We start from the raw sequence: 14,882 nt of genomic DNA on the forward strand, positions 1-14,882 counted from the left end.
TATATAATATTCAACGTGTTTCGTATTGTATATTAGTAGTAGGACTATCAGAACGATGAAATCTTGTTGAACTAAAGTTCTACTTATAGATTTATTGTCGGTTAAATGAGTATATACTTAAATTAGTTATTTGTTTTTTCTTACATTGATTCAACACCAGAACCGCCAAAACGGCAATTTCTCTCGAAAACATTTTAGGGGAAATTTTGGGATTCTTACCCAGGGCTAGATTACCTTAATCTGGCTCATACGATTTTTTAATCAGAAAAGTTTTATTACGACCACTGCATGTATATGGCACTGTTTATATCACAACGACATAAATCGAATCGTTGGAATCGGCCGATGTGATGGCGTCCACGCATAACTAGGGTTGCAGAAATTTCGCGCGCGAAGTTATCCGCGAGGCGGAGTCGGTTTCAACCCGTAACAACAGCGACACCACAACGCATGCTGCTAAACCATAAAGGAGAACAGCACCCTGTCACTCCAATGCGATTGCTAACCCATAACTGAGACCCAACAGGATCCTGTTTGATTAGGCAAACCTGTTTATACGGTACGAAGGTTGCCGTAGTAGACACACACCATATTTTGTATTACATTTACCTCTGTGTAGATATTTATGGTGGCTATTCTACAACTGTTCGTCATGCTTGCGCACCGGGGCTAAAACATTTTCCAACGAAACGCTCTACCGAAGTCTAATGCTTTTAAGTAGACGAGGAATCTATTGCGCTTTAAGAATGAATTATGGTGAACTAATATATGAAATCGTTCAAACCTAAAATCTGTCGCAAAGTGACACATCGTTGTTTTTTTTTTTGTTATTTTCTAAAAGTCTCGCAAGCATTCTTGTATGCTAAATCTGACAGAGGAGCCAAACTTTGCAAAGCGAACCATCAGTTTATCTACCGTAACGACTAACTGCAATAAGCCGATATACGGCAATAGGAAATAAATATACGATTTCAGATATTAATGTTATGCTTTATACTATAATCATCTAGAAGCTTCTCATAGTCATCTAGCTCGTTTACAGATCGTCGATCTTGTGTACTCGTTTGGTGATCATGTTCTGTCAAATTACAGCCTAGGTCTATCGAATAAGCTTTTACTTTACCATCTTTCTTATAGGCGTAAAATGTAAGAAAGACAACTACGATCGAAAAGTGACATAGAGGGGTAGAAAGCGCTCAAAGGTCGTTATCTAACGTTTTAAGTTTGTTAGTGCTCAATGTCGCCCAGCGATATTCGGGAGAGTAACGCCCGAATGAGAATTAGGAAGACGTCATATTTGGCGCTCATTTTCCGCACTGTAAACGCTTACACCTGTTCAGAAAACGCTGGGAGATCTCAAAATCGTTATTTGAATTTTATTAGGTCTGCTTTGTTATGTTCGCTTGTTTTTTAAGAAGCGTCTCGATTTTTCAAAAACCGTAATGGTTATCTACTCTATTAGCTAAAACGTTCTAACACCAGTAGCTTCAGGACGTCAAAGTACGCTATACGGGGTTGTGATCTACTAAAGCGGTTTGCAGCATTTCTTTTGAATACCGTATAGAATACACGCTATGTCACAATAACGACACAATTGTAAACTAGCCTTAAGAAAAGTCTACGTGAAACATATAAGATCATAGGCAAACCTAGCAAAATGTATCACACTGTGGCCGTTGTGTGTTCCATTCATAAACTATTTTGTTCTGATATCCAGCACTACAACCACTTATTTATCCTGTATGGGCGGATTTGCTTATTTTTAGGTTCAGCATTCAAGATTTGTCCCCATTAGGAGTCTAATAAGAGGGGATCTTATTTGCCTTGTCTGGGATTTCTTTAACACACTTACGAAACGGTACGTCAATTATACAACGAGCTCTTGCCCTAAATAGTAATACTTTATTTTGCAATTCCTTTTTTCAGCTTCATTCTGTATTCTCCTGATTATTAGTATCTGATACCCATTAATTATTAGGTTATCATCATTCATTTGTGTATATGAATTATTACCAGAAGTTCTTGATGCTCAGGCTCTTTTTGGCTGCAACAAACATGATTTAAGTCAGCTATGTACATTAATTCATTGATGAGCTCCCGAGTGAAGTCATTCACTTTATATTATCGATGCGCCAATGTTATACCATAGTTTCACGCACACTAGAGTAAATGACAGATGTCATACGGGACCATTCAAGAATCGATTTTATTTTTCACGTTCTGAATAATGTTTTCTTTTCTGTCCTAACTAAGATAATACGCATCAAAGTATATTAAGGCAAACGCACGATGAAAAAGCTCAGCCCAACTGGGTGCCTTTGACAGTAATAGGGATAAGCCAAGATATGAGGGCGAAGCTATAAACTGTCCCGGATCGTTTACTTGTGTTGAAGTTAGAGCGACAATGATCGCTGAGGAACGCGTTCGACAATTCTAGTGACGTCTCTGCCGACCTCAACTGTTAGAAACTGTCCTTTCATATGGCATATCGCCCTTTCAACCTAAATTTGCTACCTACAGCTGCGGCGTAAGTGCATATTGAATAAAGCACACTGCAAAAACTTGGCCGTTCTCAATTGAGTGAGACCCGTCTGCGTGAGACATTTATTGAATTCTATTTTCCAGTGAATCTCGGCAGAACTAGCACTTGATCACAGTAGAGAAAAGTAAAATGCCCGATCCAGATTCCCCTTTTGTTTAGGTCAGCGATGATTGATACGAAGTAAAGTTCCGCCACGGAGCCCGTTATTTTGTCACTTGGTGTGCAGAGGATCAGACTGTTAATATTGCATCGTGTGGTTAACAGAAGGATTTATTTCACTTAAATTTTGAGAGATTTCTGGCACTTAGAAACTGGCCTTAAGATTCGACATTGCATAACTAACCTTCCATGTGGCCACCTATTACAGGCCCGCACATTCCAACGATGTTATTGTTTGAAAATTTTCGCATAAATACCAAATTGGAAATCTATAGCTAAATACATTCTAAAGAAGAAAGGGGCGTCTTGGTTAAATCTGAGAAGTATTTCGATCGAAAGTCCATGAAGATGAACAGACGTACACGAAATCGCATAACGTTACGAGAATGTGCCCTTTACACTGGCCCCCTGGTAACAAACAACAATCGACACTAATTTAGTTATCTAAGGATTAGAACAATTTTTGCGCTCCGTTTTCATGCTTCAGAATTTTTGACTTGTAATTAAACAAGAAGTGATTCGAATTGGGGCTTCAACCCTCTGCCATCATTTCAGGAACGTAATGATAATAATAATAGAACGTAACTTTGTTGTTAACATATTACTGTGTAGATAACCAAGTTCACTAAGTTTTCATTGTAGAAAACAACAGTACATTTTAATATCTCACATATAGCGGTCGTCAGGTTGTAAAATCTGACCGACCTTGGTTGCATTCGACTATAACCCACGATGCAGACTAGCGTTAGTGTACGGTGAGTCTCTGACGATTCATCTTTTGATTAGCTCCTACGGAGGCCATTAAAAACGGTAGATCTGCTAAGCAAATAATATTCTTACAATTTGGCAGAGTTCGTGGGTCAGTATGTTAATTAGTTTCAAGATGGTAAAATCAACAGAACAGCAGTATTGTTACTTTATTGCCTATTGTTTTTCTATCTGTACCTGTCGACCAGTCTACGATGTGTAAAAATAAATATACACCCAGACTGAAATGAACTAGGCACTGTAGGTAGGATGGGTAATGGGCCCCTTGGACCTGGACTGGATCTCTTAGTTCGCAGGTGTTGGGGGAGATCCGGTCAGTACGACGATGAGTTGCTGAGCGATCACTGCAATAGCATTAGTTGTATATGATAGCAGATGGAAAGTACTGTTGAATTGCCGATGGGTACTCGTCATAGACTGCTATGACGGGTTTTCCCTCTGTCGATGTTGCAGATAAATCCTGGCACATCATCATTATATTAGTAAGCAATTGTTCACACAAGACAGTATTCAGCAATGCAGATGTGTACCCGCCATAGAACGTTACACTATTTGACCAACAATTAGAAATCGCGATAAGTCTTCAACAGGAGTGGCAACAGTTAGGAGTTCTATTTAAAGGCTATTCGTTAGAAGTCTTCACAATGGTAGCTGTAATGTTATCATTGTTATTAAATAAATTCTGACTGGTCGTGCAATGCTTTCTGTGGCGATCAACTCTAGTCATGCTTTATTCGATGCATTCGAAATATTCTGTTGTTACACACGACCAGCGCTCTGGCAACTTTTCGTCAGCTATATACCATACGTAACCGCGTTCCTATGTGTAATTCCTCTGTCTATCGCTTCTCGAAGTAAATCAGTAGTGGGATATGTTTGTCCACCAGCTGTCCTTTTTAGGGTAGAGAAAGCTCTTTAGGGTTGAGGTTCTTTCTCTGATAGAGGATATTTCTCTGATCAATCCAGGAGGTCATCGAGGCGTAGCGGTGAGATTTGGCGTAGCACTAAGTAACATAAAGTGTGTAATTTTAACTGCAATGGGAACGGGTCTTAGGGAACTCAAGACAGTGGACTGAATTCATTGTTTGATTTTCGGTCAGCACGTCGTTGTAGTAGATGCGCCTAATGCCCATTGCAAGTACTACCTTACCTCACGTCCAAAACTACCTGCCCCTAAGTCGACTTCCCTTCAGAAATAGCTACGCCATGTTCTTGCCTGGTCCCTCTTCGACTAGTGGTCAAGGTTAAACTACGCCTTGTCTATGGCAACCGAATACTGGCGGGTTTTTTCGTCACTGAAGTTCCGCAATTCGTATGTGGAACACGCCGCGCGCACTTTCAACTGGCTTGCGGTCAATACACGGGGACATTTTCAATATGTTAGTTACAATTGTGTAACACGTGAAATGGCAGTTTTGGTCGACAAAGCCCTTATATTCCGAGTGTTGTTTCGGTGAAGAGCTTCCTCGATTGCGGCGGTGGGTCCTTCGGGTCCCGACACTGTACTACACCTTCGCTGGCCTTCAACGCTCGAATCTCTGTTTTTAAAATGTTTCCCCCTTTCACGTGCTGTGCTATCATTTAGAGCCCTCTTGCCTAATGTCTTCACCAATTTTCGATGAATTTCAGCAGCGAGTATTCGAGGAACAACAAAAACTGAAAAAGAATTGGTGAACGAACGTTGGTTTTGGAAACTAAGAGATTCTCTTTTTGAACTCATTTCTTTTGGACCACAGTCAACCGGTTGTGACTCTCAACTTCTAGAAAATTAAAGTTCACCAGCGAAATTTCATCTGCTAACGTGTATACTTAAAAAAAATTAATCCACCTCAGAGTTTGCCGGATTCTCTTGGGACAGCCTAATATATATGCATATAGGATTCGCAAGTCCAATGGAGGCTAGTCCTTTTGATAGCAAAATGCATGACGGCTGAGGCAGGGAGTCCGTGTTCGGAATACGATCGAAGATCAGCTATTGTTCAGTGTCTTCGCGCCCACTAAAGTTCGTTTTATTTCTGTCGTTGGACGTTAACACGTGAGTGTGTGTGTATCCATATGGCTACCTATATATATATATATATATGAGTGTTTGTTTGTAGTGATGGTAGGCCAGCCGTCTGTGATGTGTCTCTGCCATCAGCAGTGTTAGCATGGCCATTACGCTAGTAGACTACACGGCTAGTAGAGTTGTAAATGAAAAATCGCTAGCATTGGGGCTATGCGTATGTCGTCTATGCGTTTGGGACGGTACTTGTTGCTTTGCCGGTCTTTTGCCTTTGCTGCCAGGGTTGCTTGTTTGTTTCTCTCCGTATCGTCTATTGCCATTTATCTTGCTGGCCGCCGTCAGGCTGTGAGACCCTTTCGTGGGCCGTACTAGAGTGGCCGCCGGTCTTCCGTATAGACAGACGGACAAACGCAGGCAACAAACCCTCCTCTGCATCGTCGAGGCGTGCACAGCAGCGTCGAAACCGCCGCGGCCGGAGACGGGATGGCGGCGGAGGTCGCACCAGTGACCATCGCGTCAACAGCAATAGTAACGTCAGCTGCAGTAAAGCTGGCAACAACCGTAGTCGCTACTGTGGCAGCCCAAGTTACCACAGGTCCACTGGCCAGTTCCAGCGTCGTCCATCGCTGCCAACGGTAGGACCACTAGGACGGCTGCCATCACAGCAATTGCCACTGCTGCTAGTGCAAGTTCCACGGCTACCAATGCAATCGTTCGCTACTATACTGCCACTACAATAACGGATCTTGCTGTAATGGGGACCACAGTCCACTGTCCCATGCTCTCTACGGCAGTCTAGTTGGTCGGTCGGCCGGTCGTTCATTCGGTAGTTGCTTGTCTGGCTACCTGCTGCTGGCTATATTTGTGACTGTGCCGTTTGCTCTATGCTTGCATATCATCGCCGCAGCAGTGACTGGCTGTACAGCGCTTAGCCTAGCTGACTAGCTGGCTGGTTCTTCGAACGGAAGGTAAGCAAGCGGCCACTGCTCTCTTCCGGTCGTAAGACATCAGGGTAAGCGTGTCACTCTAGCATCGTTGACTGCTACAGAAGCAGCAGCATGGAGCTACAGTACAGTAACGAGCAAGATGCCGGCCAGGCAGGCAGTCAGAAAGCCGGCAGCGATTGCCAAGCGTGAAGAGTCGCACGGCTTCGGCTGATGACGCTGCGCTCTACTCTTCAGGCAGCGACACTACCACCATTTCCAGCAGCAATAGCAGTAGTCAGAGAACGGCAAATGTTGGTTGTCGCTTGTTTCTTCGATAGAGCCGTTGCTTTTACAAAAGACGAACGCAGATACAACACACGCACGCACAAAGATGATGATACGCATAGAGCAGAGCGGAGGGATTCCAGAGCAACCGCCGACGCTATCCTGTCGACGTTGCCTTCACAACCCCGTACCAGGAAAACCAACGCCAAGTGCAGCAACAGCAAACAACGAAACGCCGCTCTGCGCGTCGGCGACCAGCAGCAACTGCCGCAATCACTGCTGCTACACTTTGCGGTTGTAGCAAAAGAATTGAAGTGATTCAGCGTTGTTGTCGCCGTCGCTGACCCGCTCCCGCAAATGTTGAAGGAACCAAAGCAAGCGAAAGTACTATGATGGGGTAAACGTAGAATATCGGCACTGCTGCGCGACTCAGCATCCGACGTCCTTGTTGTCAAAGTACAGCAAACATTCACAGCAGGTAGCGACGTGCTAGACCGAGAACCTGGACCTGAATCTACTCGAAGGCAACGAGGGAAAAGGAGACAGTGATTGCAGAAGCATCGCGCGTAGGGTAACAGCGTAAATTGTTTAGGTGCGCGAAAAGTCGTCGGTGCAGCCTCTAAGAGAAAAGGCATTGTAAACGCAGTGACTTTTAGAATCTGGCCTGATTTGTATTGAAACAATGCAGGATAGCTCAACAATAGATCTCAACTGTATCTACATTTCGAGCCATCTTTTTGGCACTAAACTAATTCAGCTTCAAACGAAAGCCAGTTCAATATGACCTCCTATATAAATGAAAATGTCATTAAATCTATCAATAACAATAAGGAGCATGCAGTAAATGCATATATCCATTTTTGTAAACAGCGAAGCGAACCTTCTGCATACGTCAAAGATAGACGTTCCTAGACAAATAAGCTTGTCGCCTTAAAATATCAGCTGACATAGGATAACAATTAAATACGATAGCTCTTCTGTTTTTGAAGCGTTGATATATGTCTTTTGTTTGTACACAACTAAAGTAACAAATAAACTGGCTTGCACTTTCTATACCGCATCATGTTATGTTCATCTAGCATTATTACTAAAACACCACGGCAGAGCGTGTTCACGAACAGAGCATACACGTAAAGAAACACAGCAGTTTTGCAAAGAGAAAAAAAGGGATCTATGGAACTATCACAACAAGCGTGAATGAACAGTGGGTTTTTTAGAGCTTTAGCGCCGCGAACTTTCACAAGAATAAAACAAACAGAAGGTACGCCTTCTGCAATAATAGCGTCACGACAACAAGCCCTATTAGCTGGGAATCGCTAACATATACGACGAAGAGAGAGAGGACCAGGAGTTCAACATTACTGTCAACTTTGATGTTTTTAGATGGTCCTATATGCAATGGTTTGGCCTGCCGCAATTCTCTAGCGTGGGATTTAGATAAGAGGCCAGTAAGAATACAAGTTGGTACGGAGTTTACGCCAGTATGCATATTTCGTTCTTGTTTGTCCAATCATACTACCATGATTCATTAACTAATAACCTACTTTATGTTAGGTAAGCTTCTGCACATATGTCTGTGTGGTTGGGTTGTTTCGGCTGGATGCTTAATTTCTGCCTTGATTGAATTTTCCCGACAGAAAGGTGCGTTTCTCCGAACGCTAAACGCGAATAAAGCCTTTTCAGATTGAAGTTTATCGGAGATGCAGAACTGGTTGGTAAATAATCAGCTGGGTTACAATTACGCCATCCCACGTAAAATAGAACGTCCGAGAGCTAATGGCATGTACGTATCGATAACATTCACTTCTGGACCCGTCAATGTAGCGGCTTTATTGCGGTCAGTTGGCAAGCCGTAACTGCATTAATACCGATGGAAATTTTTGAACAAATTTCTGGATTTTGCCATTACTGCACTCATTCAATATGGGATGTTCTTTCAATAAATAGGCCTCAGCATGCCCACTAGACAGCTTGAGATAACAACAAAACTAGTAATTGAATATTTGATTTGACTGGCTAGACACTAGTGGACGTGTTGTCCTTCTGCTTTCCTTCCCTCCAGTGACACTCCTTGAGCAATAATAGAAGACAGCCTTTATCTAAATAAATATGATAAGCGTATAGTGCCTAATTCGGGTTCCAAGTGATGCCCAGAGAATAAGAACATAATCCTTTATTATTTCTAGGGCAGTTTTTTGACGTTTTAGACACTTAAGCAACCCAATTCCAATATTTGTCAATCATAAACTCATTAAAATCAATCGTTTGTCCACAGAGTACGATATGCCGTAATGAATCTCATTTTTACTCGTCATTAATGTATTGGTACAGTATATCTAAAGTGAAAGCTTCAAAACGAAAATGTACAATTTCAGACTGGTGAATTATCGGTTAAATCACTTAATGTCATTATATCATTTTAAATCAATCATGAAAAGTTGTATCATAGTAGATGATAGTATAGAAAATAAGTGCTAGTACCAGCAAATACGCGACAAGCTCAGAGCTGTGCCGTTACTGGGTTTATGCAGCCTCCTGCTGAAGACGAAGCAGAACTTTGTTGGTGAAAACGAGCTCCAGTCACCGAATTTATAGAATACTTCAAATTGGCTCAAATGGTTATGATTCCATTCAAAATGGTTATGATTTCTCTAAGAGTATTTAATTGTGAGAATGAAACCGCCAAATGTGGTCATCAAATAACAAGTTAGTGTGGCTTAGGCCAATAGTCCCTCACGAATTATATAAAATTCGTTCAATACAAAAGAAGTACACAGCGTACTGAAAATGTTTTGAATAAAGTGTCAGTGGTCTATAGAGAATTAGTTATGCGAGATTTCGCTCGAGGTCTGAGACGCTCCCTTTCGCATATACATGAAAAGGTGTAACGGATCAAGGCCGAACATTGCAAAATGGCTCTCAGTGAGATTGATAGTCGCTGCAGGCAGACCCGCACGCAGAAACTTGAACAAGTAGACTAAGTTTTGTAGGTTACATCAATGACCTCAAACCATTTGAGGTACGAGCTCAATCACAGGCGAACGCTGCGAACGAAGGTCATTACGTCTGAAAACTAGTGACAACACCTCAGCATGAACAATTCGTCGTTTCACATATCGTGCTACTGTGACACTATGAAAAGTAAGTACTATAGATAGGTAAGTATGCATTTTTTTTCGCGTTTTTCGAACGTAAATACCTAGAGGCCTGGACGTTGGTCGTAGAAACTTATAACTGTACTAATGATAAAGCGTTAATTATCATTTACAGGAAGCTATAAGTAGTGTTACTGAAAAAATTGAAAGCTAGTTGGAATGACATCGCGAGTTATATTGCCTGTCATCTAAATTAAATGTAATTGTCAACTTCAACAGGCGTGATCTCACTGAAGTTAGTTGAATAGAAGAACTTCGGTAACCGAAGAAATAGAAACGAATCCGTATTGGTTACACTTAGTCTTACTATGGAAGCCAACACCGACTGAGGCCAAATAGTGCAAGGTAACGGCGGTGCCCATTTACGGATAAAGCCCGATTTAGTGAACTGCGAAATGACGCAAAAAGCAGGTAGAGTAAAGATCGTCGCTGGAAGTCATTACGAATACCCGACTATTTAGCGCCAGGTGGAGCGATCTTTGCGGTACGCAGTGTATGGAGCCGTTGGCTATGTGTCCAAACATACTCAGACTAGTTGATTCGATAAGTGGTTCAAAGCTTGTGAACGTTATCTAGTAGATGAGTGCTTTGCTCGTTGCAGCGAAGGCTTAATAATATACGCAATCCAGTTACTGCTAATTTCCTACGGTATTAGACTGGTAAACGCATAATAATTTTACAGCTTCCTCAGACGTCTTCTATAGTCGATTCTTTTTACATAAGGAGCCTAATAGGCTCAATTAATGAAATTTTGTAGCCAATAATTGGAATTTAGTATAATGTAGGGCGCTCCGTTGACCAATGGTCTCTCGTAGGCTTCAACATGCTTTGTGCTGAATATCCTTAAATATATTGCCGAACAAACATGTTACAAGGAGTTTTCCGTAGAACATTACAACCACAATGTACATCTAAAATAGTCAGTGGTCTTTTTGGCATGATTTAATGAATGCCCGTAATAGTAGGAGCAAAAACTAACATCTACAATAGATTATATGTATCCGTCTAACGTTAGCGTCAAGTAGCATGCCTGTGTTGCGATGGCACCATTCGATCAAGGCACACATCGATTATAACTTCAACCATAAAAATACTGAAATGTCTGCACGTCCTTTAAATAATAGGCTTAAGCATTGAATACTGTAATCTGAAGTGACCTTCCGTTCGCGTTTGAGATATCAGTGAATCACACATGAGGCAAATTGAATCTGAAACGACTTTCATTTCTGAGGGCTATATTCCACTGTCTGTTGATCGGACTGAATTAAGTAAATATATATTTACTTTACGTAGAATTATAAAAATTTTCCAAAAAAATGCATATATAGGTAAACATCTGTTTGCAGCTTTTGAAGAATCCGCTTGTGTCGCAAACTCAAAAAAAAGTTGAGCGACGTTGCAAAATTTGTCAATATATTTATAATTTAACCGTGACACTCTCTTTTCTTAATATGTGTTTTTAGGGTATCGCGTGTGTGCCTATAATTTTACCGCTAGAGGGCAGCACAAAAGCAAGGATGTCGAAATCCCGCTGCATATCGGGCAAAATTTCGCTACTTTAATAAATTATTTCAAGTAATTTATTTAAAAACAATTGGTGCGATATTTTCAAGGATAGTTGCGCTCTTAACCCCCAAACAGGGTCACGTGAAACGATGCGGGGGCGGCGTTAGAGGACATGTTCAACATAATGACTACCATTCACAACGTGCCTTTTTTACTGAACGATTTTTAACAAAGCTTCGTTCTTAAAGTGGATGAAACTGACCGGCGATTTTTGGTGCTGCTAAATATTGATCTTAGAGAATAGAAGCTCTTTGCTCGTCTGTAGTCCCTCTAATTCAAACTGTGAATTGAATGAGTGCTAACAGGTGCCCTATTGACCGCCAAACAATTTAACCTCGATGCTGCTGACACTCAAAGCAATGTAGCTCAATTATTTCAATATAAATTTACTGAATGTCTCTTTTTTTTCTAGCATCAGTCTTTCTATTGAATAGCTTCGTTAGCGATCACTCGTAGCTAATTTCCCTTAAACATAGGAAAGAAAAACTGAAAGAGAATCATATATACTAGGCCAATTGTAGGATTCGATTGCCGTGCTCTTGAAATATTCTGAAGTTATGGAACAGACGCGCATCACAGTATTATGATGGTAATAAAGTAGAAGCAGTTGGTTCGTCTAGTAAAAAAAAATATGTTATCTCACATAAATTCTACCAATAAATTAATTTATTATGCGTCCGCCGTTACTCTCTTCGACCTTTTTTACGTTCACGTTTGCTCTTGAAGGACCCGGTAGTGACATTTTGAAAGTTTTGCCCTGATTAAACAGCCCACAATCGAAAAAGGTAATTATCAGCGTAAAATCTAGAGAATGTGGGCGTAAGGTGCGCTTTAACGACTTTTGCACAGTGCGGCCTTGCCTTGGGCTGGAAAAATGAGACTTTGTCTTGTCTATCGGGTTTTATCTGTTCGACAGTCTTGCTTACTCGACACGTCTAGTTTGTCTACAGATGCTTGTTGACGGCCTTATTTTTTGTCAGTGTACCAGACCCTTCCACTCTTACCAAATGCAAATTATAGTCTTCGTGGGATGAAAATCTAGCATAGGTCTGGGTTTCCCTGAAGCTATTCGTTCTTCAAATTAATACTGATGTATAATTATTTGTAACTATTTTATGCGGGAATCTATCATTGTAGTTATGTATTGCTCGGCACACGGCATGATGACAAGACTTCTATTTTTTAGTAAAATCTATCGGGTTAAGACGGTTGATGATAGTTATATAAAGTTGGTTGATTTTTCTCAGCCGACGACTTGGTTGCATATCATTTCACTTCCGAAATGCGTATAGACGGCCCTCACTGGCCACGAGCAATAAATTTTCTAGCTCCAAGACAAACTGCCTTTGACCAACTCTCACAGTCCTAGAGGCTCACACCGTACTCCACATAACTAGCCTGCCTGCCTGTGTTTCAGTAGAATTTTTACCTCGGCAAAAAGAATAGGAAATTGGGCGTAAAAAGCTCTTTTCTGTTGAAACCTTAATTTCAAGAGCCTAGAGTGAAAGCAAAATGCCGTTTACTACGCCGGAAACTAACGAATATAAACGAGGACGCTATCAAATATCTGGAAAGAAGCTACCATTACCTTTTTAAGCAACCCAGTATATTGATGGCCGTGAATTTCAACTGTTATTCTATATTACTGTAAAAAAATACACATTTTGTTTTTACAAAATGTTTCGCACTGTTGACATAATCAAGCACAACTTGTGTTGTAGTGACGGTCAAGGATGTGATGCGTTATAAAAAGTAGGAGTACATTACTTAAACTTCAACCTTCGTAGACCTTGGCAAAGCGGTCAGTCAGCTGCAAAGCAGTACCTGGCTGATTAGCCAAAGGTCACAGGCTATAAAACAGTTGGTAATAACGAATGAAAAAGGCTGACGCTAAAGGGAAGAAGTTCCTTAATTATAAGTTAATTTTTAGTAGGCGTCTACAATTTAATCAGAAAAAATGAAGAGCACAGAGTACAACTGATATTACGTTATTTAACTACCGTGTATGTCGTTCCAGTCTAGGCTTACGTCATGCCTGTGTCGCACGGTCTTCGTAACCTCAAATATTGACAGCTTGTACTAGAAGTATCGATAAGTCACACATGGCACAAATTGAGATGAATCGTATCACATAACTGTGAATATAAAATTGAGATAGTCCCTATTCACTGGAAACTGAACGTAAAAAAATACACATATTAAATAGAACTATAGAAAGGCCAAGGTCGATTTAATTACGTAAGTTCATTCAGTTCGATCGATAAAGACTAGTACTTTTGCGAAATTAATACTTGATACACATATACTTTTGAAAACTTCTATATAGTACACAAGTTTGTCGGTCGCATGACAGGTAGGCTATGCCGCAGGCATAAAGAAAGATTTCTTTGGTGTTTCAGCCATTCGAGCCTAAACCGAGCTATAAAGTGATTTCATTCTTCTCAGCTTGTATCGGTAGACATATTTACTATCACGCCCGATATACCTTCGATGACACTTTTCGACCAGTGTTCTGTGATGATATGGCATTGTCAATTATTAAAAACCAGATCCTGTCGCCTTTATGACATCAACTGGCAAATACAAGGGCGATTTTTTAGCGGGTCGTTAAGTACTTTTGCCGTATCTAATCCAGCATTTGTTGCTGTCATTTTTCGAATGGACTCATATGACGCACATATGAAATTATAAGGGTATAAATATTGTAATATAAGCCATATATTTAGAGAATACATAATAAATATGAGCTTTCAAACAAACTAGTGAATGTACGCATCAACGTTACCCTTCTACAACATTCTATATACGTTCAAAGTTATATTTAGTTAAATGATGCTACGTAATAGCACCAGCTTGGGTTGAAGTCAGTCAGGGCCCCATTTAAATTGAAAGCGGCTTCAAGCCGTATTAAAAAAATACGAGGCAAGCCGTGTACTGCACTAATAAAACAATTCTTTTGTAAAGCGTTTTCACCTGGATTTTTAAAACATGCTTCATTCTTTTATTATCCTTATGTAGATAAATACTACATAGTGCCAGTTAGAAGATGCGTCAATGCATTTGACTGAGCATGAATTAATAAACTAAATTTGAATCTTTACATTATAAATAGAAATCTTTATTTACTACATATAGTAGTAGATTTCGGACTGGATGCTGCCAGTTAATGTTATCAAGAAAAATTCTAGGTTCAGACATCCTTCCATAACTGTATCTTTTTGAGCAATACCGATACTATATAGTTATATAGAAACCGCCATTTTTAGCCCAGTTGCTTTGAAGCAATATTTTTTTTCAATTTTATTGTTCTTTTTGCAATCCTTGGCTTCCTGGCGTAAGTACCACTCTTTTCATGTCGAGTAACCATGCTAGGTTCTGGGCTAGAGTCAGCCAGCCTAATCTATCGCTACATAGTGTACCCCTAACGCAGAGTGTCTATCGTACAGCACACTCAGCACAACCCCATAGAAAGTGCT

The 14,882-nt window shown here is 40.7% G+C and overlaps 1 long non-coding RNA gene across 2 annotated transcripts; it reads left to right on the forward strand.

Annotated features, from left to right (window-relative positions):
• The first annotated feature begins 60 nt into the window (after positions 1-60).
• On the forward strand, positions 61-13,624 carry LOC147757121 (uncharacterized). 2 transcript variants are annotated; one of them, XR_015322722.1, is made up of 3 exons: positions 61-1,858; positions 9,568-9,826; positions 10,060-13,624. It is a non-coding gene; the product is annotated as an uncharacterized LOC147757121 (long non-coding RNA). The 2 variants fall into 2 exon arrangements; XR_015322723.1 differs by having other exon boundaries at positions 71-9,826; positions 10,060-10,251; positions 11,304-13,624.
• Positions 13,625-14,882: the final 1,258 nt, after the last annotated feature.

The sequence above is a fragment of the Varroa destructor genome, unplaced genomic scaffold (genome assembly GCF_002443255.2).
Source record: "Varroa destructor unplaced genomic scaffold, Vdes_3.0 BEIS01000003.1, whole genome shotgun sequence".
NCBI classification, from domain to species: domain Eukaryota; kingdom Metazoa; phylum Arthropoda; class Arachnida; order Mesostigmata; family Varroidae; genus Varroa; species Varroa destructor.